Below are 27,743 nucleotides of genomic sequence, written 5' to 3'. Positions count from 1 at the left end.
TGTAGGCTAGCTCTTTATTTATTTGGTGATATTGTTTGTTTTCAATGATACTATACGCGAAGAATTTCTTGATTTCTCAGAAGATATAATAAAATCATCACAAAACCGAATACTTCATACTACAACAAGACATTGTTGGATGCTCATGTGCGCAGCGAATTCGAACGAACCTCAGTTATACAGAATGATCCGATCATATCGTCTCTACAAATGTACACTGCAGTACCTGCAGCACAGTTTCACGTGTACACAGTGTCATGCGTAGGCAGTCCGCCTCCGTCTCGCGCACATTGGTTCGCATCGGTATAGCGCATAATGCGCCCATACAATGTTGCTTTCCCACAAAGGATCATGCCTCTCGGCGGCGGGCTTGTGCGCTACTTTTTAATCCGTATACACACTGCAAAGAAACGAAATCGTCTTAAACTCGCCTGTAAATACACTGGATAAATCTGCGATCGCATACGGCCTGCACGCACGTGCGAGTTTATATAGAAACTTATTTTAAAATACCTTATCGAGAGACATTCCTCCCCCGCGCAAACAGCCAGCTCATAGCTCTCAGACACACGCATCGCCTCTCTCTCTCTCTCTCTCTCTCACCACTTACATCGATAACCTCAATCCCGCGCGCACCTACTCTCTCGGCGGGGCTAGCGCTGCACAGAGCATCTATATTTAAACTCCTTGATCCCGATGACATAGTGGATGCGCACCTTCTGCAAAGCACATTAATAGTTCCATCAGCATCTCGCCCAACATACTCTCGCGCTGCTGCAGATCGTTGAGAGCCTCCGTCTATAATGCAATCCGTTTAGCCTTGCGCTCCTATACTCGCGTGAGAAATAGCTCGCGATTTTTCTAGAGCCGCTCGAAGATATGCCGGACTATATTTACACTATATATATATATATATATATATATATATATATACTGCGAGAGGAGAGCTACGATGCTCTGTGCTGCAGCAGCAGCAGTAGCGTCGGAAACGATTTTTCAGATAAGGCACGAGCCTTTTTTCCTCGGCAGTGAGAGAGCTGCGTGTTTTCGGGATTGTTTGGGAAGTCGGAGGGGCTGAGATACGCACAATCGCAGGGATTTCGAGCAGTCTGAGGGATGGAGCTATTTATACACGCGCACACACTGGGGACGGGGGTGGATGCTTCGAAATAGAAAATTTTTCTGCGGATTTTTCATTCCTTCGTGTATTATTATTGTATACGGAAGAGTAATTTTGAGAATCGTCCCCGTGATTGGAATTTTTATGCCCGATTCAAGCTCCACAGGATGATCCGTTCCTCCCCTGATTGGGTTAGCCCGGTGCATACCCGCGAGCAAGAAATTCACGGAGACCTATTCAAATAAAGGCCGGCGCCTGCAACCATCCGTTTCCAGGACTCGGTTCCTCTACACACATGCGCACGCAATCCGCATTAATTAACTAGTTCTCGACCGTCTGGGCGGGCGAGTTTAACGTATATATAACACTTCGCGGCCGAGTCGAAAGTCTCCCGCGTCGATCACTCTCGGGATTCAAGCGAGTACACGCTTAAGCCGTGTCATGTGTGTGCTACCCTTATTATATTACACTCTCGGTTCGGCGAACTCCCTGTTTGTTCAAGGGATATTCGTCGCGCGCATATGTTCCCGGGATTAGTGGAAACGGGGAGTAGTATATACATATAGCTACTTGTTCGGGTTATGTAAGAGCGGGAGGGTGAATTTTGAATTTCGCGCCGTAGCGCCCCGACTGGAAATAGACCTACGGCGCTAAGTAGGGCCGGATCAGGTGCCTGACAATAATTGTCTGGACCTGATCTGGCACCGGAACCGGGCCGTATACGGCGTCTCACGCGGCGCGAGCACGGGCCTGATCAGATGCCTGATGTTGCATTGATATCCAACTTCAGATTCAGGACCGGATCCGGTCCTGATAAGGGTCGCCTGAAGTAATTATTATTTTGAAATTACTAATGGGAAACTCTTAAGATTTATAAAAATAATTAATAGAAGTAAATACAAATAGAATTAATTAAAAATAGCACTATGAATGATTTTTATTTAAAAAATACAAAGTTAGTTAGTTCAAAAAAAGTAATTTAATATACGAGATTCTAGGGTTAAACTGCGTCTATCCTCTGCCTCTTGCTTCTGTAGCCATTCCAGTCGTAGGAGTTATTGATGACAGCTCCAATTGTGGTCGGGAGCGTCGAATCGTCGATCACTTTTTTTTATCAAAAGCTTGCATTAGCGATTCTATTAATTAATAATATAAAATGTTAAGAAAATAATGTAAAGAGTTAAACAAAAAATAATTTTTAAAAAATCATTACCTTTTATACATCTAAAGAATTTTGTATCCTTTTATCCTTGCTTTTTTTTTGGGCTGTAAACGACATTATTACATCTCTTGACAGAAATGTTTTAAAAATGCTGGTAATGATTTTCATTAAATCATAACTTGTGTTAGTCGTACAAAGAAGATGTTGTTGCTAAAAGCAAAATGAAATATACATTAATAAGTTTTAATTTTACGAATTAACTTGAAAGGTTTTAAAGAATATTAAACATTTATTATTATACTTACTAAAGCATCGAACATTGACCTTCTAGATCACTGTCGAAGTTGTCAAAGTTTTCCATGGATGACATAGGAAAATGGTGTGCATCGTAACTTTTCAAGTTTGAAATGCCACTAATCTTTTATTTTTTGTCATTTGTCTTGATTCCATTATAAAAGTCTTAATCTCATCTACATCCTTTTGCATAACTATTAGTTTGACATCTAATGCATTAATTTTTGTTGAAAGAGTAGTCTTCATAGCTAAAAGTAAGCATATTAAATAATTAGTTTGGTTGAAATAAAAACTATTATAGCACAGCAAACTGACTTATACGTATAGATCTTACCTGATAGTTGCTCCTTTATATTTTTACTAAAAGATTTCAAGAACCCTGCAAAAGAATGAGTATTTTAAATTGAAATTTATATACGAGTAGTTCAAGTTCCATGGTTTAAATTAATCATTGGTACTCTGTACATACCAGCTAATGGATCAGCTTGATCCTCGAGTGAATTCTTTGATACTTTGGCCAAAGATCTTTTTTAGTAGTTAAAGATGCTTGCACAGAAGCTGGAGAGTCCTGAGGGGCAGGCGTTAGTGTAGCTGGAGGTGCAGTGTCCAGTAGAGCAGGTGAAGACGTTGCTCTAGTTGGAGATGGAGAGTCCAGTAGGGCAGGTAAAGGTGTTAGTATGGCTGGAGGTTTTGTCTGGGAGCTTTCTTGTAGTGAACTGTCTTTCGTCACTGGAGAGGGTTGTTCGTTTACTGCATCCGGTGTTCATCATTCGTGACAGAAATTTCTTCGGCTAACAGTGAGCCTTGCAGAGTAGGTGTTCTTCATTGGGTTCGAGTAACTGGTCTGTTTCCAAAGTCTCTTTATTGAGTTGCAAATCCGGTATATTGATACCTAAAAGAATAATGTTTTAAATTATTAATAGAGCATAATATGCTTATGATGCATAATAAGATACATATCTATCTATTACCATCTAATAATGGTACATCTACCAAACTTTGTTGTACGTCTATAATCCTCTTGTGTTCTAACATTTCACTTGGACGTTTGCCAATAACATGTGGTTTCTTGGTACTTATGTTACTTTCTGCCTCGTTAAAAGTATCTGAAAACAATGATTTATAGTGATATAAGAATCAGAGTAAAAACTTTAAAATAAATCATACTCACCAGCTTGGTAAATAATTAAGCATTTGAACAGTGGCCAATTATCAGGGGGTATCGAATGACTATCTGTCAAGAATTGTTTAAGCGTAGCTGTGTCATCTTGACTGTTGAAGGGTGGTTGCAACATTCTTACAAAAAACTCATCCGTATCGAGATTTGCCATAATATACTGCGCTGGTACTGTAATTCTGAATGAATTTGTTATACCTGGTTGTCTTTTTGGTATTTCGGCAACAAGGAAATCTTTTAAAACAATTTGCGTGTCCTCATCCATCTGAAACAAAAATGTTTAATTATTGAACTTGTAAGTATAAAAATACCAGCAGTATTAATAGGTTATAATAGTCAAATTAATCAAAAATTTTGTTCAAATGTTCAAAATTTTTACAATAAACTGTGTATTACCTTAATTGATGATAATCTTTGCAGACAATGTTAAAATTATATATTTTACAGCTTTTTTGTGCAGTACACCTCTTCTCTCGTCTAGTGCTGGCCATGCAATAACTTATCTGGAAATACTGCTCTTTGACAAAATAAGATTTTTCGTAGAAAACTTAATTTCAAACATTGGCTCAAGTGCTGTGCAGGGCTTATAAACGAAAATGTTGCGCGCGCATCTAGATTGATGTTACGGCACAAATCAGGCCCTGATTTTGTAGCCGTACAATTCTTTTTTATTAGTATTCTATGCTTCAAATGTTGATCATTGATATTTTTTTAACGGCATTGTCACTTGGCCATAGTCACAAAAAAAATCTACTCAGATTGTATTTTAATACATATAGTATAAACTCGTTTATAGGTTAGGAAAATCGTTAGAGTTACTTATCAAGCTTATAAATACAGTGACAAATCATTTTTTTATTATTTTATTTATTAAAATTCTTATTAATGTTCAATCTGTATGTAGCATAGGAATAACATACGATTCACCCTCATCTTCAGCTAGTTCCTTGATAGTTAATAGGACCATTTTACAGTCAACGTTGCTAATAACAGTATTAACTTTTTCAGAATTATTATTGATCCTAACTTTGTACATATGCAATACTGAAGAATTAGACGAATAGTTCAGAGCAGCATCGATGATACTTATTTTGTTGCCACTGATATATATTTTATTGATGTCATTAGTATCAGTTTTACTGTAAATATTAGTAATTTGCACTATAATGCCTTCTTTCAAAAAAACAATGTTATCAGGAGCTTTGTTACTCAACTGATACTTTTTACACATCAGTCTCTTAATTTGCAGTTGGTTATATTCTTGATTTTTTTTTACTGGCACATTGCAGAACAGTACAAACTTGCGATGCAGTTTTTATTTCGTTATTAAATAAATTATCTTCCTGTAACCTACGACACAGTTGTGTCAACGGTTTCTTGCCACTGCGTAGATATTTTTTGATTTTTCTTAATCTGTTTTCGAATGAAAAGGCTGATATGTCTGTTAGAGAGCAATTAAAATGTTTAGTGTCATCAGCCAGATGGACTATGTACATTTAAAATTTGAGCATCTTCTTTATACATTTGTGGATCTATTGATAGTGAATCAAATTTTTTTAAGTACGCCTCTGCATGGTTCTCATACTTATCATATAAGTTGCTACCATTTAAAATACGACAAGCTATGCTCAACAATAAAAAATGTTTATACAGCTGATCCGGAAGAATGTCTTTTACCACAAATGCACCACAATATAAAAGAAAAAAGCGATATTCTCTGGCTTTCCATTTACTGATTTCCCCAAGTGATCGGGTGCTTCTCTGAAATTCAGCTGGCACTTGCTTAGAGAGATGCATCATTCTTTGAGAAATGCGCATAATATTCTGTCTATTGAGAATTTTAGCACTTGTTTTTGTCCAATATTCAACTAGCAATCTCTTCATCACTCCTAGACAACCTAGATGCATAAAATCTAGTGGAAACTGTTGTATAAAATCAATAGGTGGTTCTATTTTTTCTAATGGCGACATACCATGATGATGCTCAATATTGTCTCTATTTCTGAAAGAAATGTCGCTTCGAAGCTGACAGTCCTCTACAGGAAAAATAGTCTTATTATTTATTCTCTTTCCAGCAACTATGCAACGCTTGCATGCATAGTAACCTGCGTGGCCTTTGATACACTTTATAAAGGCTCATGCAGGCCTATCACATATGAAGCACATAACGTTGATTTTAAATTGTTTAGGAGAGCTCTCCAGCGTGCGAAAGGTACCTCGCGGCGATAGGATTAAGCTACTTGCGTTTCTTTCTCGATTGTTGTCTATAGTAGAGTCTCTCTTTTTTTGTATAAGCATACATTGTAATTGCGTTTCTCTCTATTTGTTTAGTCTATCCTAGAGTTATTTCTAAAATAAAGCTATAGGCTTGTCTCGGCTTTTCTCTCTACTCCGTGAGAGTTTTTACGCCGCGGCAAGTCGTCTTTTTTCTCCCGCGAAATTCATTGTGTTTTACGTTGATTTATTCACCCAAACTTCCCTCACTCAATCCACCATTTTAATTTAATATATATATATAATTTGAATTCACTAGCTTTTGTTCATGGTGCCCCGGGTGAGGAGTGAGTGATTGTTTGGGTGTTTAAAATTAATAATTTCAAAGCAAACTTGTAAGCGAGCGAGTCGCTGCGGGCGTCGGTCGGCAGTTCGCGGAAGCGGCCATTGTCGGCGAGCGGGCTACGGCCTCGTGCATTATTTTCGCGTTTCAGTTTCGCGCCGTAGACTTGCGGCGTAAACACAGCGATTCTGGGAATCGAGTCGTGAGTAGCACACTCATACAGCGCATTCTCAATTATTATTGCGAATTTCACTCTCATTGTTGCATTGATAATTCCTCTCGAGTAAGTTTGTCGATTATATTTCGGTGCTTTCTTTTCTTGTTCGAAATTTTATTTTGTTCTCTCGTTTGAGTATTTCAAGGTCAGTCTACCATGGCTCCACCGCTAAGGAAGTTGGTAGCTTCGCAGGCAAGACGCTTGACGGAAATCAGTGGCTTGCGTAGTCGTTTGCTCGCTAAGCCCTCTGCGTCGCTCAACAAAAACATTCTGCAGGCTCGAGTCGACGCTTTGAAGGAGGTCTGGGATGAGGCTCGGAGGACTCACTCGGAGATCGTCGTCAGAGATGACGCTGAGGCGGATGCGTACGTCACCGAAGATAACTTCGGGGATCTCCAGGGGGCTTATGAGGAGGCTCTCGATGAATTCTTGACGTTGCTGTCGCAGTTTGAGGTCACTGATCAGTCAACACTTCCTGGCGGATTGCTGAATTTTACTGCGTCAGATTCTGGGTTCACGAAACTTCCCAAAATTAACCTTCCGTCGTTTTCAGGCAACTACGAAGATTGGGCGAGTTTTAGGGATAACTTTAGGAACATGGTGCATGATTTGCCTCGGATTTCTGATGCTACTCGGTTACAGTACTTGAAAATGTGCTTGACCGGTAGCGCGGCTGATTTAGTGAAGGAAATTCCAACTACTAACGCTAACTATGCAAGCACATGGAAGGCGTTGGAGCTTCGTTACCATAATCCGAGGCTCATCATCACCAGGTACTTGACGGCCTTTATGGCTCTTCCTCATCTTAAGAAGGAATCAGGTGATGAGTTACGCTTTTTCATTGATGAGGCTACGCGTATCGTCCGGGCTCTGGAGAATTTGAAGATGCCGATAGACCAGTGGGATGTATAGTTCGTTTTTCTCTTGTCTGAGCGCTTAGATCCGGAGTCTCGTAGTCGATGGGAGTCCTTGCTTAGCGAGAAGGAGCGAAAGAAGATAGAGTCAGGAGCAGGTGTAGGGCAGGAGGTCACTGAGTCGTCGTACACTCCGGCGACATTCCACGAGTTTATTGAATTCCTTGAAACTCGAACTCAAACTCTTGGCGTGCTGGCTTCTGATCGACGTGGCGAGAAACGATCGGCTGCTCCGCTTAAATCGATTCATCCTCGTAAGGTGTTCCACGCGAACTCTTCGCAGTGTCCTCTCTGTGCTGGCCCACACGCGCTGATGCGATGCTCTCAGTACAAGGAGAAGAAGCTCCAGGATCGCCAGAAGGAGGTTAAGCGGCTCCGGCTCTGTTTCAACTGTCTGGGACATCATCGAGCGATTCTTGTTCCTCTTCGGGTCGTTGTTCGGAATGTAAACAAAAGCATCATTCCTCTCTTCATGATCCGAGTAGGAGCAGTCAAGGATCATCGTCTACTGCGCCGAAGAAGGACCAAGGGAACACCGGTAGCGGCTCAGCGGTGGTTTTGCATGCTGCTAATTCCTTGGTGTCTTCGAGGAAGATTCTTCTTGCTACTGCGCGTGTGTTAGTGGTAGGTCCTAAGAACAAGGGCACGTATGTACGGGCGCTTTTAGATCAAGGCTCAGAAGCGTCGTTTGTGTCCGAAGCCATTGTGCAGTTACTTGGACTGCCTAAGCGACGTACACACGTGCCACTGTCTGGCAGGGAGCTAGTGCAGCTGGCACTGCTCGGTCGATCGTTCCACTCACTCTTCTTTCAGCGATAGATCCAGGTTTCCAGGTTGAAACTGAGATGCTAGTTCTCCCAAGTGTGAAATGATACGCCAGAAAAACTTTGCTTCGTAAATGAAAACTTTATTTCTCAGAAAATTCGACTTCACTCAATGGCTTCTCGCAAGCATCTCCCTTTTCTTACATGTTTAGTTCGCCGGGCAACGAGCGATCTTCAATTGTCATTGCTCTGCCGATCAATCTTCTTCGCTTGTCATAACGTTCGAAAAGATACATTCATTTGAAACGACCTCAAGCTCTTTAAATTATAAAGAAAACTCTCAAGTTTCCTGACTCTTAAGGACCACGTACCGACCCTACAGTCACGAACACCCCTTGTCGGGTGACGCACTGTGGCTTATCCGCATGATCATTGCTCGCAGGTCTGTGCGTCGGTCGCCAAAATAAACGTAGAACTTTTCGACAGTTACACTAAGCTTACGTCGCTACTTCCTTCTTATGAAGTCAGTGAGAAGTTGGCGAGAGAGCAGTTTTTAGGCGTCACTTTAGCTGATCCGGAGTTTGCGATCTCAAAGAAGATCGACATGATTTTGGGTGCTGATCTTTATGGTCAGTTGCTTCGCTCTGGGGTTAAAAAATCCTTAACTTCGCAGCTTGTCGCTCAGAACACCGTCCTCGGTTGGATCGTTTCCGGGCCGATGGACTCAGGGATGACACGGCGGGCGGTAGGTGCTGCTACCCAAACTCGAGTTCAGGCGTTTCACTGCGCTCCTCAGGATGACTTGGAGAATTTGCTGCAGCGGTTTTGGACTCTCGAGGAGTTTTTGTCGCCATATTTTACGATGAAGCCGGAGGATGAGAGATGCGAGAGAATCTTCCAGGACACTCATCGTAGGGACGCACAGGGGCGGTACGTGGTGAAGCTGCCGTTGAAGCCTGATCTTCCGTCAGTGGGAGCAGAAACTCGACGTATGGCTCTTGGTTCTCTCTCGAATTTGCATCGTCGGTTTTCACGTGATTCGAGGTGATTCAGTCGTGCAAATGCTTCTGTTGATATGGAAGTTGAGAGTTGTGTTCGATGCTTCTCGGCGTACGAAGGACGGGCACTCGCTCAATGCCTTTTTGTTGACAGGACCTCCATTGCAGAGTGACCTCTCTTTGATTCTTTTAAATTGGCGTAGGTATCGCTTCGTATTTACTGCCGATATTATCAAGATGTTTCGACAGATTCAGGTGGAACCAGAGCATCAGGACTATCAAAGGATCATCTGGTCACCCGATGCAGCATCGGATTTTCGTCTGACTACGGTCACCTATGGGACGTCTTGTGCTCCTTATTTAGCGATTCGCACTCTGTCTCAGTTAGTTAAGGATGAAGGTCCATCGGTTTCCTCTCGGGGCTCGTTGTCTAGAATCGGAGACGTACGTTGATGATACCTTCGCAGGAGCTGATGATCTGTCGGTCGCAATTCGGAAGAGAGTCGAGCTTACCAAATTGTTAGCTTCTGTTGGAATCGAGTTGGACAAGTGGGTTGCGAACGATCAGGAATTGCTTCCAGATTCAGCACAGCAGGCATCAGAGAAGCATCGGTGAAGATGAGTTGGTCAAGGCTTTAGGCGTTCACTGGGTTCCATCGCAGGATAATTTCAAGTTCAACGCTGTTAACCTCGAAAACGTGGCTGCAGCTTATACGAAAAGGTCTGTCCTCTCGAACATCGCTCGTTTATTCGACCCGTTAGGTTGGCTCGCTCCAGTCACGGTCATGGCGAAGATTTTAATGCAGGATATGTGGATTCTGAAGTGCGATTGGAATTCACCCTTACCAGCTGAGATTCGTGAGCGCTGGTATGATTATTGCAAGGGTTTATCCGCATTGCCATCTTTGTCCATCCAGCGTTGGTTAGGTGGTACGGTGAATTGCTCTTACCAGATCCATGGGTTTTCGGATGCTTCTTCTCGAGCGTATGCTGCTGTGGTGTATCTGCGAATCGACGAGGGTAATGGACGTTTTCGGGTTCCGTTATTAGCGGCTAAGTCAAAGGTAGCTCCGGTGAAAACGGTGAGCATTCCCAATTTGGAGTTGTGTGCTGCAGCTATTCTGGTCAAGCTCATCCTGCACGTGACAAAGCTGGAGTTTCTACGAGGGTTACCAATATTCGCTTGGTCCGATAGTCAGATCGTGCTTACGTGGCTTTGTAAGCATCCGTGTCACTGGAGGACCTTCGTAGCTAATCGAGTTTCGTTGATCCAAACTGAGTTGCCGTCGGCAACGTGGGCTCACGTTCCGACAAAGGAGAATCCGGCTGACTTGGCGACGCGAGGAGTTCAGCCGGGAGAGTTGGCTAACTGTGCTCTTTGGTGGCAGGGCCCGGCGTGGCTATCACTGTCTCCAACTGAGTGGCCTCGGCCTACTGACCCGGTTCGAGTTAATCACGCTCGTCCAAGATCCGAGGAATCGGAGATTCTGACTCGATTTTCGTCTTTGACTAGGCTCGTTCGGATTGTAGCGGTTTGCAGACGTGCTCTCGATCGAATTCGGATCAGAGGAACGCAGTCAGAGAGCGCTTCGTCTCCTTTCCTGAACAGTGCTGAGCTTTCTGCAGCTCGGGTGGCAGTCCTTCGTCTGGCTCCAGCAGGGGCGTTTGCTGAGCAAATTAAGTTGTTGAGATCGGGAAAGAGACTGCCGAAGGGCAATCGACTCAGCATATTAAACCCATTTTTGGGCGAAGAAGATGGATACTCTTGCGTGTAGGAGGTCGATTGGCTCACTCCGGTCTCTCTTTCAATCAAAAACATCCTCTGATCTTGCCGCAAAATTCTGCTCTTAGTTTGTTGTTTGTCCGACACGCTCACCATCAGTGCCTTCACGGCGGTCCCACCTTGACGTCGAGCATTCTAATGCCTCAGGTTTGGATTCTCGGTAGAAATCGGATTGTAAAATCGACGATTCGCACATGCGTGCCTTGTCAGCGGGTTAAGCCTCACTCGGCTCAACAACTCATGGGTGAGCTTTCTGCTAATAGAGTGACAAGTAGTAGGGCTTTCTCTCATTCTGGACTCGATTACGCGGGTCCCTTCCAAATTCGGATGTCAAAGGGTCGTGGAAATCGTACCTTCAAGGGCTACATCGCGTTGTTCGTATGTTTCGCTACTCATGCTATCCATCTGGAGCTTGTTGGTGACCTGACTTCAGCGTCGTTTATCTGTGCGTATCGTATGTTTGTGGGACGTCGAGGCATTTGCCAAAATCTTTACAGCGACAATGGCACCAACTTCCAAGGAGCAGATAAGGAGCTAAGGAGTATGTTCCAGCGTGCCTCAGACTTCTACAAGAAGGTTGGCGCTGTCCTTGCCAACGATGGAACCAGCTGGACTTTGAATTTCGTTCTTTTCTGGTGAATTTTGAATTTCGCGCCGTAGCGCGGTGAGCACTGCAGCGAGAGCGGTCGAGCGCATGCGCGCGCTGATATGGGCCTCTCCTACCGAGGGAGCACGTGCAGTTCAGTTCTGACAGCTCCTCTCGAATAATCAGTTGACTTTTGCGCTTTTGTACTTGCAATTGCAAAAGCCTCTGTGTAAATTGCGAGCGAATAGAGTCGTCATCATCGTCCTTTTCAGGACGATCGACACTCTTTATTGTATCACCGTGCGTTGCGTAGTGTGTGTGCATTTTGCGTGCGGTGTGCGGATTGTGTGAATTCTTCGAGTGTTGGGATTTCGGCCACGTGTGAGCTTCCTCGCCGTGTCGATCTCCACCCGGCGATTGCTACCTACGCGGCAGGGCTGAAAAGGCCTGCCCGTGGTCCAGGATTGATTCCCTCGAGACGTCGAGGTGTCCTGCGACCGAGGAAGGTGCATCCCACCAACGTGCGGCCAGGGCTTTACGTCGCGCCGTCCACGTCTCGTTCTGCGTCTAAGGTAGGAGAGCTCTCCAGCGTGCGAAAGGTACCTCGCGGCGATAGGATTAAGCTACTTGCGTTTCTTTCTCGGTTGTTGTCTATAGTAGAGTCTCTCTTTTTTTGTGTAAGCGTACATTGTAATTGCGTTTCTCTCTATTTGTTTAGTCTATCCTAGAGTCACTTTTCTTTGTATAATTTCCTTATTTCTAAAATAAAGCTATAGGCTTGTCCCGGCTTTTCTCTCTACTCCGTGAGAGTTTTTACGCCGCGGCAAGTCGTCTTTTTTCTCCCGCGAAATTCATTGTGTTTTAAGTTGATTTATTCACCCAAACTTCCCTCACTCAATCCACCATTTTAATATATATATATATATATATATATATATATATATATATATATATATATATATATATATATATATATAATTTGAATTCACTAGCTTTTGTTCACTACTATATAAGCTGTATAAACATAAAATATTACTGCCCTCGGGGCTCGATGATATATGCGCAGAAGTCTGCTGACGCTGATGCGTTATGCTGCGGCCGGTATATGCGCGCAGGATTAGGCTTTGGCATTAGCCACATATGCGTCGCTGATGAGCAGACATGAAGTGTAATACACGACTGTGCGAAAATCCAGGATCTGTTTGATATGGTCGATGGCACAGCAGGCTAGATATGGATTTAGTGCAGGGTTGGCTCGAATATCGCCCTTCAGTTGTGGTTCTCATCTGATCGGAGCCTGATGCACACTGATTGAAAGCACTGGTTCTGTTGTTATCGTCTTTCTTCAGAGCTAGGAAATCTAAGTGCGCTTCTCGCACTTCTTATCATGTCATCAATTTTATCTTTCCAGAACAACAGTACAAAGCGTTTGCAGGTTATGTAATAAAATTATCGCGTGTTCCTTAATTCTTGTACCAGGCGACCAATCATCAATTAAATGTTTCACAACAAAGTCCATCACTTTTTTAAGAGAGGAGGATTGCACGCGTCGATGTGCTTTAAAACACGCGACAAATACCAGACAAGTCGTGTGTACCATAGAAAAGCGAAGAGCTCGTAAATATTAACGGAGCTCGTTACCTTCCTACGGGTATGCACCCACTGCAAGTAGCTCCCGGCTCTCTGTCGTTATACAGAATTGATCCTAAAAATACATCGAAACATGTCCCGAGAAATTTCAATCATCAGTCGCATCGAACGTTCTATATACGCATTGGATCTCTTCTTTCATACACTCGAGCTTATATCTCGTTCAAATCATATAATAGCGCCGTTGTATTTCCACGAGGAATAATGTACAGGGAGAAGCAAATTTCATTTTATCTCCGCCGGGTGTGTGTCTCGCGCGCGAAAAAAGAGATGACGGCATAGAATTCCCATATCCGGATTATCTAGGGCGTGAAGTGAGAACAGGTTGCGGGTAATGTTTAACTCGATCGGTGATAGTTACAAAGAACGCCGCGATAGAAAAGTAGAAAAAGAAAGCTAATCGCTGAGAGAGCCGCGCGAGATTCGCTTCGGCAATTATCGGCTATCTCTCGTTTTCCTCCTGACGATGATGCAGTATACTCGCTGACCCTCGTCGCGACTATTTCGATCACTTATGGAGTGTTCTGTGTATAGACAACCGATGGCTAACGAGGTTCTATATACGCTCCCTCACTGGTGTACAGCGTGCGTGTTGCATTGATTTTCACTTTGGCCAAAGCTATTTCTCACCCCGTTTCTTCCGCTCGAAACGCGCGCACCGGAGTCGCATACTTTGCTCATTTATCACCCGCGAGCGCGTTTTACACTTGTCGGCTATACTGCATCGCATTATTTTTGCCCGCGAAGCGATGCATCGATCCCCATGCACAGATCTCGATTAACGCCTGACCTACATAATAAGATAATTCGAAGCTTCGCGCAGAAAAAGGAAATACAGCTCCCCCGCTGCGCAGTTACCCTCTTGTTACAGCAGTCACGCGCAGAATAATCTTCCGGTGAAATATTGCGTATATTAAAAAAAAAAATGCTTTCGCGCGCAAGAAAGAAAGTGCAGAGCAGCGAAAAAAGGGTTAATACCGAGCGGCGATTCGCATGGGAGGCTGCTATACATAAATGGCGTACTTTTTATAATGCTACGCCGTGACCGTTGACCGCAAGGCAAAGTTATGTATTGTGTATACGCGGAAATGTATTATTTCTTGCCCGTCGACGCCGCCGCCGCCGAGCGAGTAATGTGGCATTTCTTTTAATTAATATTTTTCTCCGCGCTGCACTCTCTGCTCCCTTTGCTCATTTTTCTTCTCCTCTTTGCAAGCATTGTTTCGCTGCTGCTATATATAGAGGGTTTTACGAGCTCGCGTAATTGTGATCTTGAAAATTAATCCTCATTTACGATACGAATAATAGATCATCATCGGCGAGTAGCGCATATATCTTTGAAAATCAGTCGACGGCCACACTGCGGCAGAGTCCATATTTTGCTCGCGAAGATAGCGGGTGTCTGCATAGGTTGGAAGGCGATAGAAGGGATAAATTCTCCTGTAACTGTTATTGGTGTCCATCCGTATAGGTATCTACGCGTATAATGTATGTACAGCCGGGGAGTTGACTTTCGATCGGCGGATTTGCCTTGTTCAGAATTGCCCGGCTGCATATCGGCTGCAGCGATGAATGCCTATGAGCTCTGCTGCAGCGGATATAATCCGCGCAATTATTCCCAGCTGTCCTATTGTCTATAATGTCATGCACTGTATATCTATACACAAAAAGATCAGTATAACGTTCTTTTTTCCTGGGTTTTTTCGCTGTTTATCGAGGGACCTCGTAGTCGGCCATTTTGCCGCATAATCCGGAGGTCGACAAGTCGCTGTATAAGCGAGATCGTCCTTTTCTCTCGGGGGCGCGATTTGAATGGAAATACCTATATATACCTGCGCGCGAAAGTTTGAGGGCATTTTGCGCTTAGGTGGACTTTAACGCGCTGCTAAACTCGTACGCGTTTTATGTGGGAAATCACGCGCTGTGTGTGTGTGTGTGTGTCTATATATATATATATATATATATATATATATATATATATATATATATATATATATATATATATATATATATATATATATATATATATATATATATATATATATATATATATATATATATATATATATATATATATATATATGATGCGAGTTTACTTCGGAATCAATATCATTATTGAATTTATATGCTTAAGCTTTAAGCAAAATAAATGCAATTCGGTTTAGCAGAAAAGTAAGGATAGAATATTTATTAATTATAACTCAAGTGAATACAATTAGGGAAACTAGAGACGACAACCAAGTAAGCGCAGTTACTCTTGCAAGGGCTGTCGCTCGACTGACTGTCTAGAGCATCTCGCGGAAGCTGTCAGAGTTTTCGAAATCTGTGAAGGATTATCCCTATCCTAGGCCATAGGTTTATAGCCCTGCGTAAGACCCAAACCCTCGGCGCGCAATAAAAGAGAAAGCAATAAATGTGCGGCCGGAAATTCGAAGTACATCATTTTTAACAATATGAATGATAACATGCGTTGTTTTGTGTGCAGTGTCAAAGAAAGTTCTGCTATTTTGTTGAAAAAAAAAATTAAGGCACACGCGGGAATAAGGTCTAGTTGTCCTTTAACCCGAAACTTCTCTCAAAAAAAAACCTTTCAAACTAAATGTACATATCACACCCGCAAGTGCCATCCCCTGTCAGATTAGCTCACGGATAAAAGCTAGATTACCTCACCCGCTCTGCGGCGGCGGCAACTTTCTTGAGATTAAAAAATCTCACCTACTCATATAACTCTCCGCAAGTGGGAACTTTGCGACCGCGCGTCGTGGCGAAGGTAAGAATTCATGAGGCGCGAAGGTAAAGTTCGAGGGATGGAAAAGTCGCTCCAAAAGCGACTCATCGTCAACTCTCGCAGAGGCACATCCGCCCTGGCAGTTATTATGTTCGCGGCTATAGACTGTTGCAAGTTTTGAAATTGGATAGGGGTATAAGAGCAGGGCTGTGTTGTTGCGTGGTTGGTAAATTATTTCGAGATCTCGCTGGGAATTTTCGGTTTTCGCGCGGAAAGTCTGGCTTTTACGAGCTGCTGTAGTGGGACGGATGGATTAGCGGCGTGTTTTGCTGATGCTGTGCTGGTGTGTACAGTCGAGTTTGCAGATTATTCTGCTTTTAAGTAATTTACAACGTCACGAGCGCGGTTAATTGGAGATCTGTTTTCATTCTATTATGGGGGAAAACAAGGCTGTTGCATGCGAAGCAAACATTTATTCAAATGGAGAACTCTTCGGTTGTAGCATCAAGTTGTTGTATAATTGTATAAACACTAGGAATTTCACTACGTTATAATTTTCTCGAACTTCTTGAAAACTCGCTAAATCCCATGGCCGCCGGAGATTTCAAGTCTCCACACACTGAACTCGTTATCCAAGTTCGAGAGCTAGGCATCTAATGTTCTCTCGCAAACCCTCGCGACTGCAATTAATTTCCCCTTTACTCGCGCTGCGCGTTATAGCGGAGATCCGGAGACGTAGAGGACAGTGAAACTCGTCGCAGGCCTTCTTATACGCAACGTGCAACTTTCTATATATAGCATAGGGGAGCGACTTGTCAGAATGAAAGACAATGCTTTCTAGTCATGGTTTTGATCGTTTCGAAAGTTATACTGATATCATCGGATTTTTCTGCATCGCTTTACGCCAGTGGAATAATTTCATTTAATGAAGAAATATATTCAAAGTTACTATTATCAATGTCTCAGCGTTGTGAAATTAGTACAGTTGGGTTTGCAAAATTTGGGATCACACGCGTCGACGCCGAGAATAATATTCCGTTAATCGGTGTTTGCGCTCTGCGAAATTCCCCCGTAGTACATTAATCTCAAGTTTGACACACGCGCGGTAATAGTTTGCGTACAACGTGACTTAATAACAGTTAAGCGGAGTAGTGTGGATGATGAATGTAATTTTGACTATAGCGCCACACACCGACTGTTACACCGGTTTGATTAGATTATTCAATCGCAAATCACTCGAACTTATCTGCCATCGAAAGAGGCATTGAATCACACAAAGTTGATCCTTTTACGAGGCAGGTGAGATACCGATCATGGTCATATCGTATATACGCAGATAATAGTAGCCGATACCGATGTATTATAAATCCAGATATATATATATATATATATATATATATATATATATATATATATATATATATATATATATACACATATATATATATATATATATATATATATATATATATATATATATATATATATATATATATATATATATATATAAAAACACACACACACACATCAGATCCAATCTCCATCCTTTTCCATGAAGCTCATTATAAGACTCGCCGCGGCTGTGCGCGAACGATGTACAAAACGATCGAGCTTAAATGAAAAGGACCGCCATTCGAAATTAAGCGCGCGCACAAATTAAAACTTTTCTTTACAGCCTCGCGCCCAGTTGAACAGAGAGAAAGAGACTAAAAAAGAGTCGCGCTAATTGCCGGTGACATTTCGGTTTATAATCCGCGCTCTCCTGTGCGTGGCCAGTGTGGTTCCCTGTTAATGGCCGCACGGAGGCAGTAAAAATGGAAAAGGATAAGGAGAGAGAAAAGTAATTGGAGCTTTCGTCTGTATATTTCTGGAAACGCGAAAGGATCGTCCGGTTCTCATGCACGGGGATATTATACGGAGAATTAATTAATATAAGAGCGTTGTGTGTTATGCGCGAATGTGAGTATAATAAAAGGAATAGACGTAATAGTTGAGATTTTTTCGTACCGATTAAATTACGGCGAACAATGATGTGGCGCAGTTTTATGTTTAAATAATTGTGAAAAGCCGCGCGAATCAATTTTTTATCGCGATTTAATAACTGGAATTGATCGGTTGTTTGTTCAATGGCAATTCAAAGAGTTGATGGTTATTGAAAGCCTGTGTAAAGTCTCAATTATATCATATTGGCAAAAATAAATATAGATCCGAGTCACGCTCGATGTATCAGAGCCAAATATACATACGCGCGAATTCGCACGACAAATCACAAGCGATCGGCCGTGACACGTCGGTTTTTCCTGTTTGTCACCAGCAGTAACCATGATTAATAACTACGAACTTTCCTCCTTCGAAACAAACAAACACCTTATCCACGGCGGGAAAACAAATTGCCGTTAGATCCTTTAATTCGTTGAACGATAACAAAAAATTGCTCTATTAGATAACCCCGAAAAATCCAGCTCCTAATTAATTACTCCCTACGCAAAACACATTGATAAGGAGACCGAGAGAAAGAGAGAAGAGCTTACACACACGCGTCGGCGTCGCTCAGGTAATACACTCCTAGTCTGCGTGCTCTACTCTCTCGCAAATTAGCTAATCGAGGAAAGATTTTTACCTTGAGGATCGATTTTTAATTACCAAGATGAAACGCGCACAGTCGCGCGGCCCCGACAAGAATCTTCATTTCGAAATCTCAAGGGGCACCACCTGATCGTTGTCATTCATTTCGGGCCGAAAGTCTATTATGATTAAGAGCCACCTTATGTACTCCTACACACACATCTCGATCGGCCGACTCGATTAGATTAGATTCCGCGTCGCCTCATGTGATTCGATCTCTCTCTCTCTCTCTCTCTCTCTCTCTCTCTCTCTCTCTCTCTCTCTACACACACACCTACTAAAACAGATACCTCAAACTTATTATTTTTGTACTTTTACTACTCTGCTGTACATATTGAATCGTACAATATAATGTACGCAAATAAAAATTAATTAATCTAATCTAATCTTTCCTCTGTATATATTATATACGTTTATACTGATATATCGCTCGTTTTTTCTTCGGGACGCACGTGCTGCTGTTAACCTATACACATAGAGTACGTAACACGCGACCGATTAGCCGACGATGTACTTCCCGAAATGTGCACGTGTATAGACAGACACGAGAGCGCGGAACTGTTGACGTTGCTTTAATACGAGGGTGGTGTGTGCGGTGTATAATCTGTATAGTGTATAGGAGGGGCAGGGAATTGGCGCAGTGTATTATATGCCGACGAGATGTTTATTGGCCGGTATGGGTGCTTGGTTTTTATTGCGCAGAGAGGGAGTAGAGCGCACGGCTATAATATACTTTCGGGGCCTTGAATTTGGAGAAAATTTGTGCTAAGCGTTTTCGGCGCGATCGAGGGATTGCAGGCACGTGCGCCTATTATATATATAAAACTGATGTACATATAATACATAATTTAGATGTTACGCGCCGATTGTCGCATAAGTTATTAAAAAAAAAACGCGGACATTTTTCAAAACCTACATGTTTTAACACAACCTCGAATTTCCAGACGATCCTTTAAGCCTTCACTCCGCGCTGCAGCCGAGCGAGTCACAAGACCCCGAAAGCGAGATATAAGTATATAATATAAAACCGAGCTACTGCATAGAGCCTCGGCTTCATCCCTCGCCAATATTATAACGAAGTTTTCCGCACGGCAACGCGCCCCGCGCAGCTGTAAATCATTAGCGGAATTCACGCGGCCCATCAATGGGGGGGGGGGGGGATTTTATCGCTCCGCTAATTATTTACCCCGCGACGCGAGTACAGCGCGACTTACCCAATACATACATATATACATTTATATACACATCGCATCAGGGTCGCGCGAGAGGTGGTGTGTAATCGTATACCGCCTTTGGCTGCTGCGGGGCTAATCAATATCACAGCCAACTCGGGTTTAACTTTACTCGGTTTAACGCGCGTCCCTTTGATGCACTCGTGTCGTCGCTGCATAGGAGAGGCGCACCTACGTGCATATTTTGGAGCTGAAACGTGTGAGACCAACGCGTGGCATGTGTTGATTGCGTGAATTGCTTTGCGGCCGGGATTTGATGCACACTGCACAGTGTGTTATTAGGGCGGCTACGATTTTTCGCAATGGAAATGTTATATCATAAATTTTATTTTAGATTGTTCAATCTCCGTTTGATTTTAATGAACCTTGTATTCGCACGTATAAAGTGATGAATATTGATCATATTTGGTATAACGCAATTCAAATTTAATCGAACATCGCCGTCGACCGATCGAATGTTTATTTATATTATACTCGTGTAACGAACGCAAACATTTTCAGACAACGTATTTTCTGCAAAAAGAATGTACACGCAAAGGCCGTCCATATTAGAAGCATCCCACACGCAAATAATTGCCATCGTCACCCTCCATAATGACAAAAATAAAAGTCCAAGAATAATGGTCGCCCGTGCCGTAAAAAAGTATAGGTTATATAAACTGCCCACACACACACACACACAGCCTAGAAATCACGCGATATATATATATATATATATATATATATATATATATATATATATAAAAAGCCTCTCACGTTAATCTCCTCCCTCTCGTAAACAGACTCGTTCCGCTGAAGGCAAACAGATACGCGAGTCTATACAGAGAGCGAAACGAGCCAGCCGCGTCGCGCGTGCGACACTTGCAGTCGGGAAAATTGGAAGGACGTCGTGCGATGAGCAAGTATTCGATGGACACGCGATGTATATATACATATATATACTCTCGACTGAAACTGTCCGAGCAGTATTTTCGGAGGGCCGATGGAATAATATAGCGCTAATATTGTTGGCAAGCGGTGCACGCGTTCAGCTTTGTTTGACTATACTGCCGTGTGTTGTATTGGCTGCGCGAACTAGCGAACTGCGTCTGTGTGTGTGTATATATATCTATACCTATACCGCAGCAGTTTGTCTTCGTTTGAACATTCGTCAAAGGCTGCGTCTGCAGACGATATCGTTCTGTGTCGAGTTAGTCGAGTTAGAGAATATATAGAGTACAAAACAACGAACTAGATATACCCTATTAAAAAGTGTTGGAACAAGCGGCTCGCAGCATGTCGCGATGCTGTCGTTAAATTGAAATCAAAATTCGATCAATGTCTAACCACGTATATATTCTCTCTTTATATAGCGACGTTTTCGCAGAGCAAACGCCGACGCCGTAACTGCCTCGCACTGATAGAGTTAACGTCGCGCGCAGTATATACACGTTGTTGTTTTTCAAAGACGAATTTCTCTCCGCGGGTAAAAAGACGCATTAGGGTAATAATTGGACGAAGGCGTCCTTTCAATTTACCCCGTGTCTTCACAGGGTGTGAATACGCACTTCATTCGTATAAAGTGACAGCAAAAGCTGCGAGTAACGAGGAGCCGAGTAGGATGAAAAAGCCTCGTGCGGCTCTCCAACGTTGGCCTATTCAGATGCGTATACGGAAGCGGCAGCAACAGGTTTGCGATTTTATCCTTTACATCGTTCGAATCTTTTGCTCGCGTATCGATTTTTCAGCCCCCGCTATTCTGAGGGCTCGTTTTGCAGTAAACTGCGTCTGCAGGATGGGGGAAAGGGGGAAAGGGATTCCACCAAAGTTCTCAGAGAAGTTGAAAAAATAAAAAGAAAAAACGCTAAATCCTGGAAGCTTCATCTAATTTAAGTCTAAATCTGTTGGAAAGAGTGCACAGCAATTCTGTCAATTTTGGGGAGGGTTTTTGAGGTGAAAATACAATGTTTCCATTATACGCTACTCTTATATACACGTTGTACGAAATAGTTTGAGCTTTAGAGGCCTGCATACCTCGATCGATAGGACATTTTCCGCGCTTCGAGCTTATTTCATAATATAGAATCGTATTACGGGGATCAAAAAACATAGAATATATATAGAAGGCTCGTATTGTTAAAGACTTACGAGATTAAATTATGCAAATGGTTTCTTTCATTAGAATCGTATAGAGAGCATTTCTGAAAATCGTATCGGAGCCTCTTATGCCCGTAACCTGTATAAGTAGCAGACGCCGTTCCAAGGGAGCTTAAGCCGTTATAATTAGGACTCGATATCGCGTGCACCCGTCCTCCGATCGATTTAAATCGCCGCCGCGCACGAAGAACGCGTAATCGCCCCGGTAAAATAAGGAGCAAGAGAGATAGCCACTACACGTATCCGGGGGAATTTCTCGGAAATCCTTTTCTTCGCCTAATGGCGCGCACACACACACACACACAAGAGGACGATTCTTCCAACACTTGTCTATATAGAAGATAGATTGGCCCGCAGACGAAGTAGAGAGAATGGACTAGAGCAATGGACTGTAATTGGTCGAAATTGTTTCCTCCGCACGCGGTTATGACCAGAAAGTCGAATGTACGTCCGCGAGGAGTCTCGAAGAGCTCGCGCATGTGCTGGAAAAAAAAAAAATATATATATATATATATATATATGAAAAATCATGTGACCTCTCCTCAACCCGCGGCCCCACGCGCACGTGACGCGACTTAATCAAGAGAGGGCGGGGTAATTCAGGCTCTCTTTTCTCCAATTTCTATATGTGCCGCCGAGATCGAGGCATTTTCAAACGCCCGCGTCTTTCTTTGCTCCTCAGCGAGGAGACACGTGCGGACAATTCCACTCTGGCGAAGCACACAGGATCTCTTTGCGTGCGTTCCAATTATACACGCGTATATACTATTAATGCACTTATGAAGATTCGAATACACGTGCTGAAATTTCCTTGGCCGGAGAAACGTCGATAACGTATTAAGTATACCCTTCTCTCTTTCTCTCTCTCTCTCTCTCTCTCTCTCTCTCTCTCTCTCTCTCTCTCGACACACTCGCGCGCATACAGAGGGCCAAAATCCATATTCGCTTTTTATCCAATTACTTTATAGGGCTGCAGCTGTATAACCGATATTATTCACGGTTTCTTGAATTCTAAAGGGGGGACGATTTATATAGGTATTTCCTTCTTTCCTTCGAGCAGCGGATGGGACATAAATCGAGCGAGCATTTTTATTTTTACCTCGCGCGCATAGCCAGATTCTCGCGTCGCGGCCGGCGACAAAGGATTACATTATCTCTGCTCGACAGCCGCAAAGAGCCGCCGAGCATAAATTCTCCATACAACATACACACGTGAGCCTCTCCTTTCGCGAGTTATCTCTTTCTCTCTATTTCCGGGGCGTCACCTCGTCGCCTACAAAATCTCGAAAAAAACCTCACCCGATCCGCGGCTGTTTCAAAGCGTTTATTATATACACGTATACCACCTCCGCAGAGCTTAAAAGCGATACAATCGTAGGAGAAAAAAATCCAAGTCGCGTAGGCTTTCCATATCTCTCTGATGTGAAACACTATGTGTACAGCGACGTGTATAGCACGTGGTCGCGGGGCGTAATTTGCGGATGACAGCGCTCGGGGGTGCGTCCGATCAAACAATTAACCCAAGAGCATCGGGGCTGATCTATTCTTTTTTTCTCGTCCTCCGCGCTTTGTCCTCTACTCTGCTGCTGCTGCTGCTGCTGCTGCCGCTGCTGCTGCTGCTGCTGCTTCTGGGGAAAGTAGCGGAGAGAGCGACGTATGGTATGGAAGCGAGCTTTTGTTTCATCATCGCAGATGCGGGAGCTGTATAGCTGCTGCGGCGGAGGAGAAAAGGGTGCGGGTGAGAGCTTATTATTGGGAGATATTGGGTTATTAGATTGCCCTTTGGTGCAGGCTATGGGCTGCGAGAGGAATTTCAGCAGAAAGCTCTGATCGATGCTGAGTATACACGGAGCTTTTCGATCGTTTACTTGCTCTATTCTCTGAGATTCGTTATTTGGGATAAGTAACAATGTATTACATTCGACCTCCCAAGTTCAAAACGTGTATTATAGCTATATAGAAGCCTTTTGATCGATGGCGAAGCGGCAGCAGCAAATTCGAGCTCTTTGCAAAAGCGAAGCAATTTTGTCGAAAGCGCGCTAGCGTAGAAAGAAGAGTTCTCTACTACACTTTTCCATGTATACATTTTCCTATTATATCTACATCCGCGATATCCATTCGCGAGAATACTTATTGCCAATCTCTTCCGCACGTCGATCGAAGCTCACATCAATTTTGCCACTCCCTATTATACTACATACTTGCGTATACTTGTTAATTACTACCCCTCGCATCAGTTAATTCGCATCGATCCTACAATCAGTCCCAATCCATTAAGTCGATCCATCTTCACACATTGGACACATTACATAATATCACATACCATCTATATCAGCAATAATTTCTCTCGTTATACACACAGCTTATACAATTTTTCCCATCGACGCGCAAAGCTGTTTGCAAATTGCGCTCGGTCCGCATCAGTATACACATACACAAACTCTCTTTCTCTCTATAATCCTCGAGAGCTGCTTCGACATGCATACACAACAAATCACCCACGTGCAGTATCACTATATGCACACATAGAAAAAGCCGCAATCTCCCCCCAGTATATAGCAGCGGCGGATTAGCCTCTCTTTTATTCTCGCGACTGCGCTCTCGGGGCGCCTTATAGCAATATCGCATTTATCGAGAACCCATCTATCATACTCTTAAAGCAGCGAGTGGTGTATATATGGATATTCGCACGCGTTTATTGGATCTTATATATACACACACACACATTGCACGCCGGGGCTATATATACACCTACTACTGATGCACACACTTGACCAATCAGTCGACCTATTTCTTCCCGCGTATACTACTGCAGTAGTGACGATCGAGAGTGCAGATAGAACTGACCACCAGAGAAAGAGAAAACAGAGGGAAGCCCCGACGCGCATTTGCGGCTTCGTCAATCCTATATCACCCACGCGCAGCGTATACTGATAACAGCAGCTAGATGTGCTGTGGCGCACACTGAAAAAAAAACACAGTCATTTCTGCTGTAAAGTCCGGTAGTTTTGACCGTTCTGCCACCGTAACGACTGTCGTAAAATTGGTCGCTTACGCGGGACACCAGCAAAAACGACCGAACTGATTCTTTGAAACTACTGAATTCAGTTAAAATGGCTGAGTTTTTTCTCAGTGCAGCTTTCGAAGATCAAGAAAGCGATGCGCATTCAGCATACGGGTGTGTTATGCCTCTATATACCTGTACGGTCCAATTCTCCGATCTGATTGCTCTTGCTCGGAGAGTGAGTATTCGGCACAATTAATTCCCGCAAGAGCTGCAGGTGCAAGCGGACTTCTCTCGCGAGCTGTCTCTCGGCTAATTAGGAATGTACGAGAGGCGGGTTCCAGTCGTAATTTCTACGGATTTCATGCAAGGTAGAGAGTCTCGGTATGTGTGCTTGCGGTGCGACGAACGATTATAATCTGCTTAACTAAAAATTTGCTTCTTGCATGCGTGTACCGTTCGGTATCTTCTTCAATATCACAGTAAGCGAGAGAGAGAGAGAGAGAGAGAGAGAGAGAGAGAGAGAGAGAGAGAGACATTGTATAAATATACACGCGAATGCCCGGGGCGTATTGAAAGAAGAGCGAACCCTTTTGCAGAGCGACAGAGGATAAAGGCGGACTCGCCTTTGTTGTCTCGCCGAGGCGACTTTTATATTACATCAGGTCTGCTGATCTCCTGCTTGCGTCAAATACCATATATTAATCATCGAAGCTCCCCGAAAGAAATCGACCCCCTTTTACTCTCGAGTGGAGACACTTCAGAACTTGTGTGCTCTTCGAGTGCACCGCGGCCTACACGATAATTTATCTTAATCGTTCACTCCGCGCTGCAGCTGGCCCACGCGATAAAATTCAAATGCGCCTCGGACGCAAGCTCACCTGCATGATTAATGCACTGTACATTGCGTATACCGGATGTACGCTTGTTGCGCATCACATGGATGCTATGAGGGCAAAAACACGTTTTGAGATGCATCGTATTTCGCATATTTCTTTAACAATATTTTCGAGAGTTGACTGCAACTTACACGCACATTGTAGCTTTAGGTATATTTCATCGAGAGGAAATTCGATCGCCATAAGCTGCGAGAGTCGCTGTACAGTCAAGGTGACGACAATATTCATTTTGCACGGCTTGTTTTCCTAACCATTACGAGGCGCGGGGGCCGATCGATTTTCCTGTCTGAATAGAAAAACTTATCACCCTCAGGTCTGTGTTTTCTCAACGCACTCGCGTATCCGATGTCTTCGCGCTCGGAGCTGCTGAGAACAAATCTTCGTTGTACCTCCTTCCTCCCCCCCCCCCCGGTGTTGCGATATCTATATATGTGCAATAACACACGCACACACAACAATCTTTTCCCGCGGAATTCTTCCTCTGAGTTCTTCGCAGTTGAACAGTACAGGGCGGTTAGAATGAAAAATGCTTCACGTGTGCCGTTCGCTCCGCAATAATACAAGAGCAGGGGCCGCGCGCGAGAAAAGAGAGACATCACCGGCGTTTCCTGAGAGCTGCACTCATCGTATAACTGAGTTTCCCCTCGCGTAAAGCGAGCGCGCGTGATTAATACCTGCGCATAACATTTGCATTTTACTCCGTCAAAGCGCTCGCGAGAAGATCGAGTTGAAGCAAGAGCTTTTAGTAGTTTTAGAAGTTGAAAGTTTCCCCGCTGCTAATATAAGCTGCGCGAGGCCGCATTTTGGGGCAAAATGGATCTGGAATCACGTACATATAAACGCAGCGGGTGACAAGTGTGCCACACTGTACTCGCCTGCTGCTCGCCGGAGTTATGGCGTTGTAATTGTTTCGTTTGAAGGTGTGTCTTGCGTGACGTTACGAGGTCGTTGAGAAAACGCTACCATTTTTATCCCGAAGTGAAAGTTACACCAGTCTCGGATGCCATCAACACCTCCTGCTTACCAATTCAAATCAGCCTCTGAGCACGTATATAGCATTAACTGCGTTTCAGTATAGTTCGGTCTCCTCGACTCCAAACAGCCACTTCCGATAAAAATAATCAACGGCTCTCGTGATCGCTCGACTGGTTTCCGATTTTTCCCAGCCAATTACGAAGGACGCACGAGCTGTCTCGCGTAGCCGGCAAAGGGCACAGCCTCGCGATCGTTTGTACGAGAAGCAACAAACGAAAAATTCTCGCGCAGAGTCGCAGGAAAACGCACATCCCGTGATATCGCTTCGCGCGTGTCTTTGGAAAGCGAGCGATAGAGACGAGATATAGTATAGCTTATTCATTCTCGTATTCCGCAGTTAATTAAGCCCCGCGGAGCTTCTGTAGCGGCGGATTTCCGATATCCGCGTGCGCGCGAGCCGTGTCGAAAAGACGGATGCGCTATAATAGTTTGTTTGGGCTCGGGGGAGCAGCGAGTGCTTCAATCGACGGTATAAATCGACTGCTGGCTTCTAATTGGAGAACACGAGCGCGCGCTGCTGCAATTCTGATGTTGCGAGAGTTATACATGGGTGCACTCGTGAACGATCTTTTGTCTCCGTTCCGCAGTGTGTATATACCAGCTATAGCTGCGTTGGCGCGAGAGCTTTTTCGCGATTGTTTTCTGATTATACTCTACTGCCAAGTTTTACGCCCTAGTGTAGTCATGCTGTCGAGATGAAAAGGATGGAATAATTTGTCTAAATGCACGCGCAAAACTAATGAGAAACACTCACTTATGTACTCACGTACTCCAAAAATGTATATTTATTATCCACTGCTCAGATATCCACCAGGCCTGTTTTATAACGAAACGAACGGACTCTTGGATGCTGGATCATCAA

The 27,743-nt window shown here is 43.6% G+C and overlaps 1 protein-coding gene and 1 long non-coding RNA gene across 6 annotated transcripts in view; one reads left to right on the top strand and one right to left on the bottom strand.

Annotated features, from left to right (window-relative positions):
* Nucleotides 1-27,743, top strand: part of LOC100122176 (parathyroid hormone/parathyroid hormone-related peptide receptor) — a 63,053-nt gene that overhangs the window by 8,355 nt on the left and 26,955 nt on the right. The gene's annotated exons all lie outside the window — the stretch shown is intronic.
* On the bottom strand, nucleotides 2,048-3,366 carry LOC116416205. The gene is made up of 5 exons (XR_004226729.2): nucleotides 3,046-3,366; nucleotides 2,911-2,955; nucleotides 2,588-2,824; nucleotides 2,334-2,492; nucleotides 2,048-2,256 (listed from the first exon to the last, which is right to left on the bottom strand). It is a non-coding gene; the product is annotated as an uncharacterized LOC116416205 (long non-coding RNA).

Source organism: Nasonia vitripennis, chromosome 1 (genome assembly GCF_009193385.2).
Source record: "Nasonia vitripennis strain AsymCx chromosome 1, Nvit_psr_1.1, whole genome shotgun sequence".
Lineage (NCBI taxonomy): Eukaryota > Metazoa > Arthropoda > Insecta > Hymenoptera > Pteromalidae > Nasonia > Nasonia vitripennis.
The sequence above is the reverse complement of the archived record's forward strand: the minus strand, read 5'-3'. Positions and strand labels throughout refer to the sequence as shown.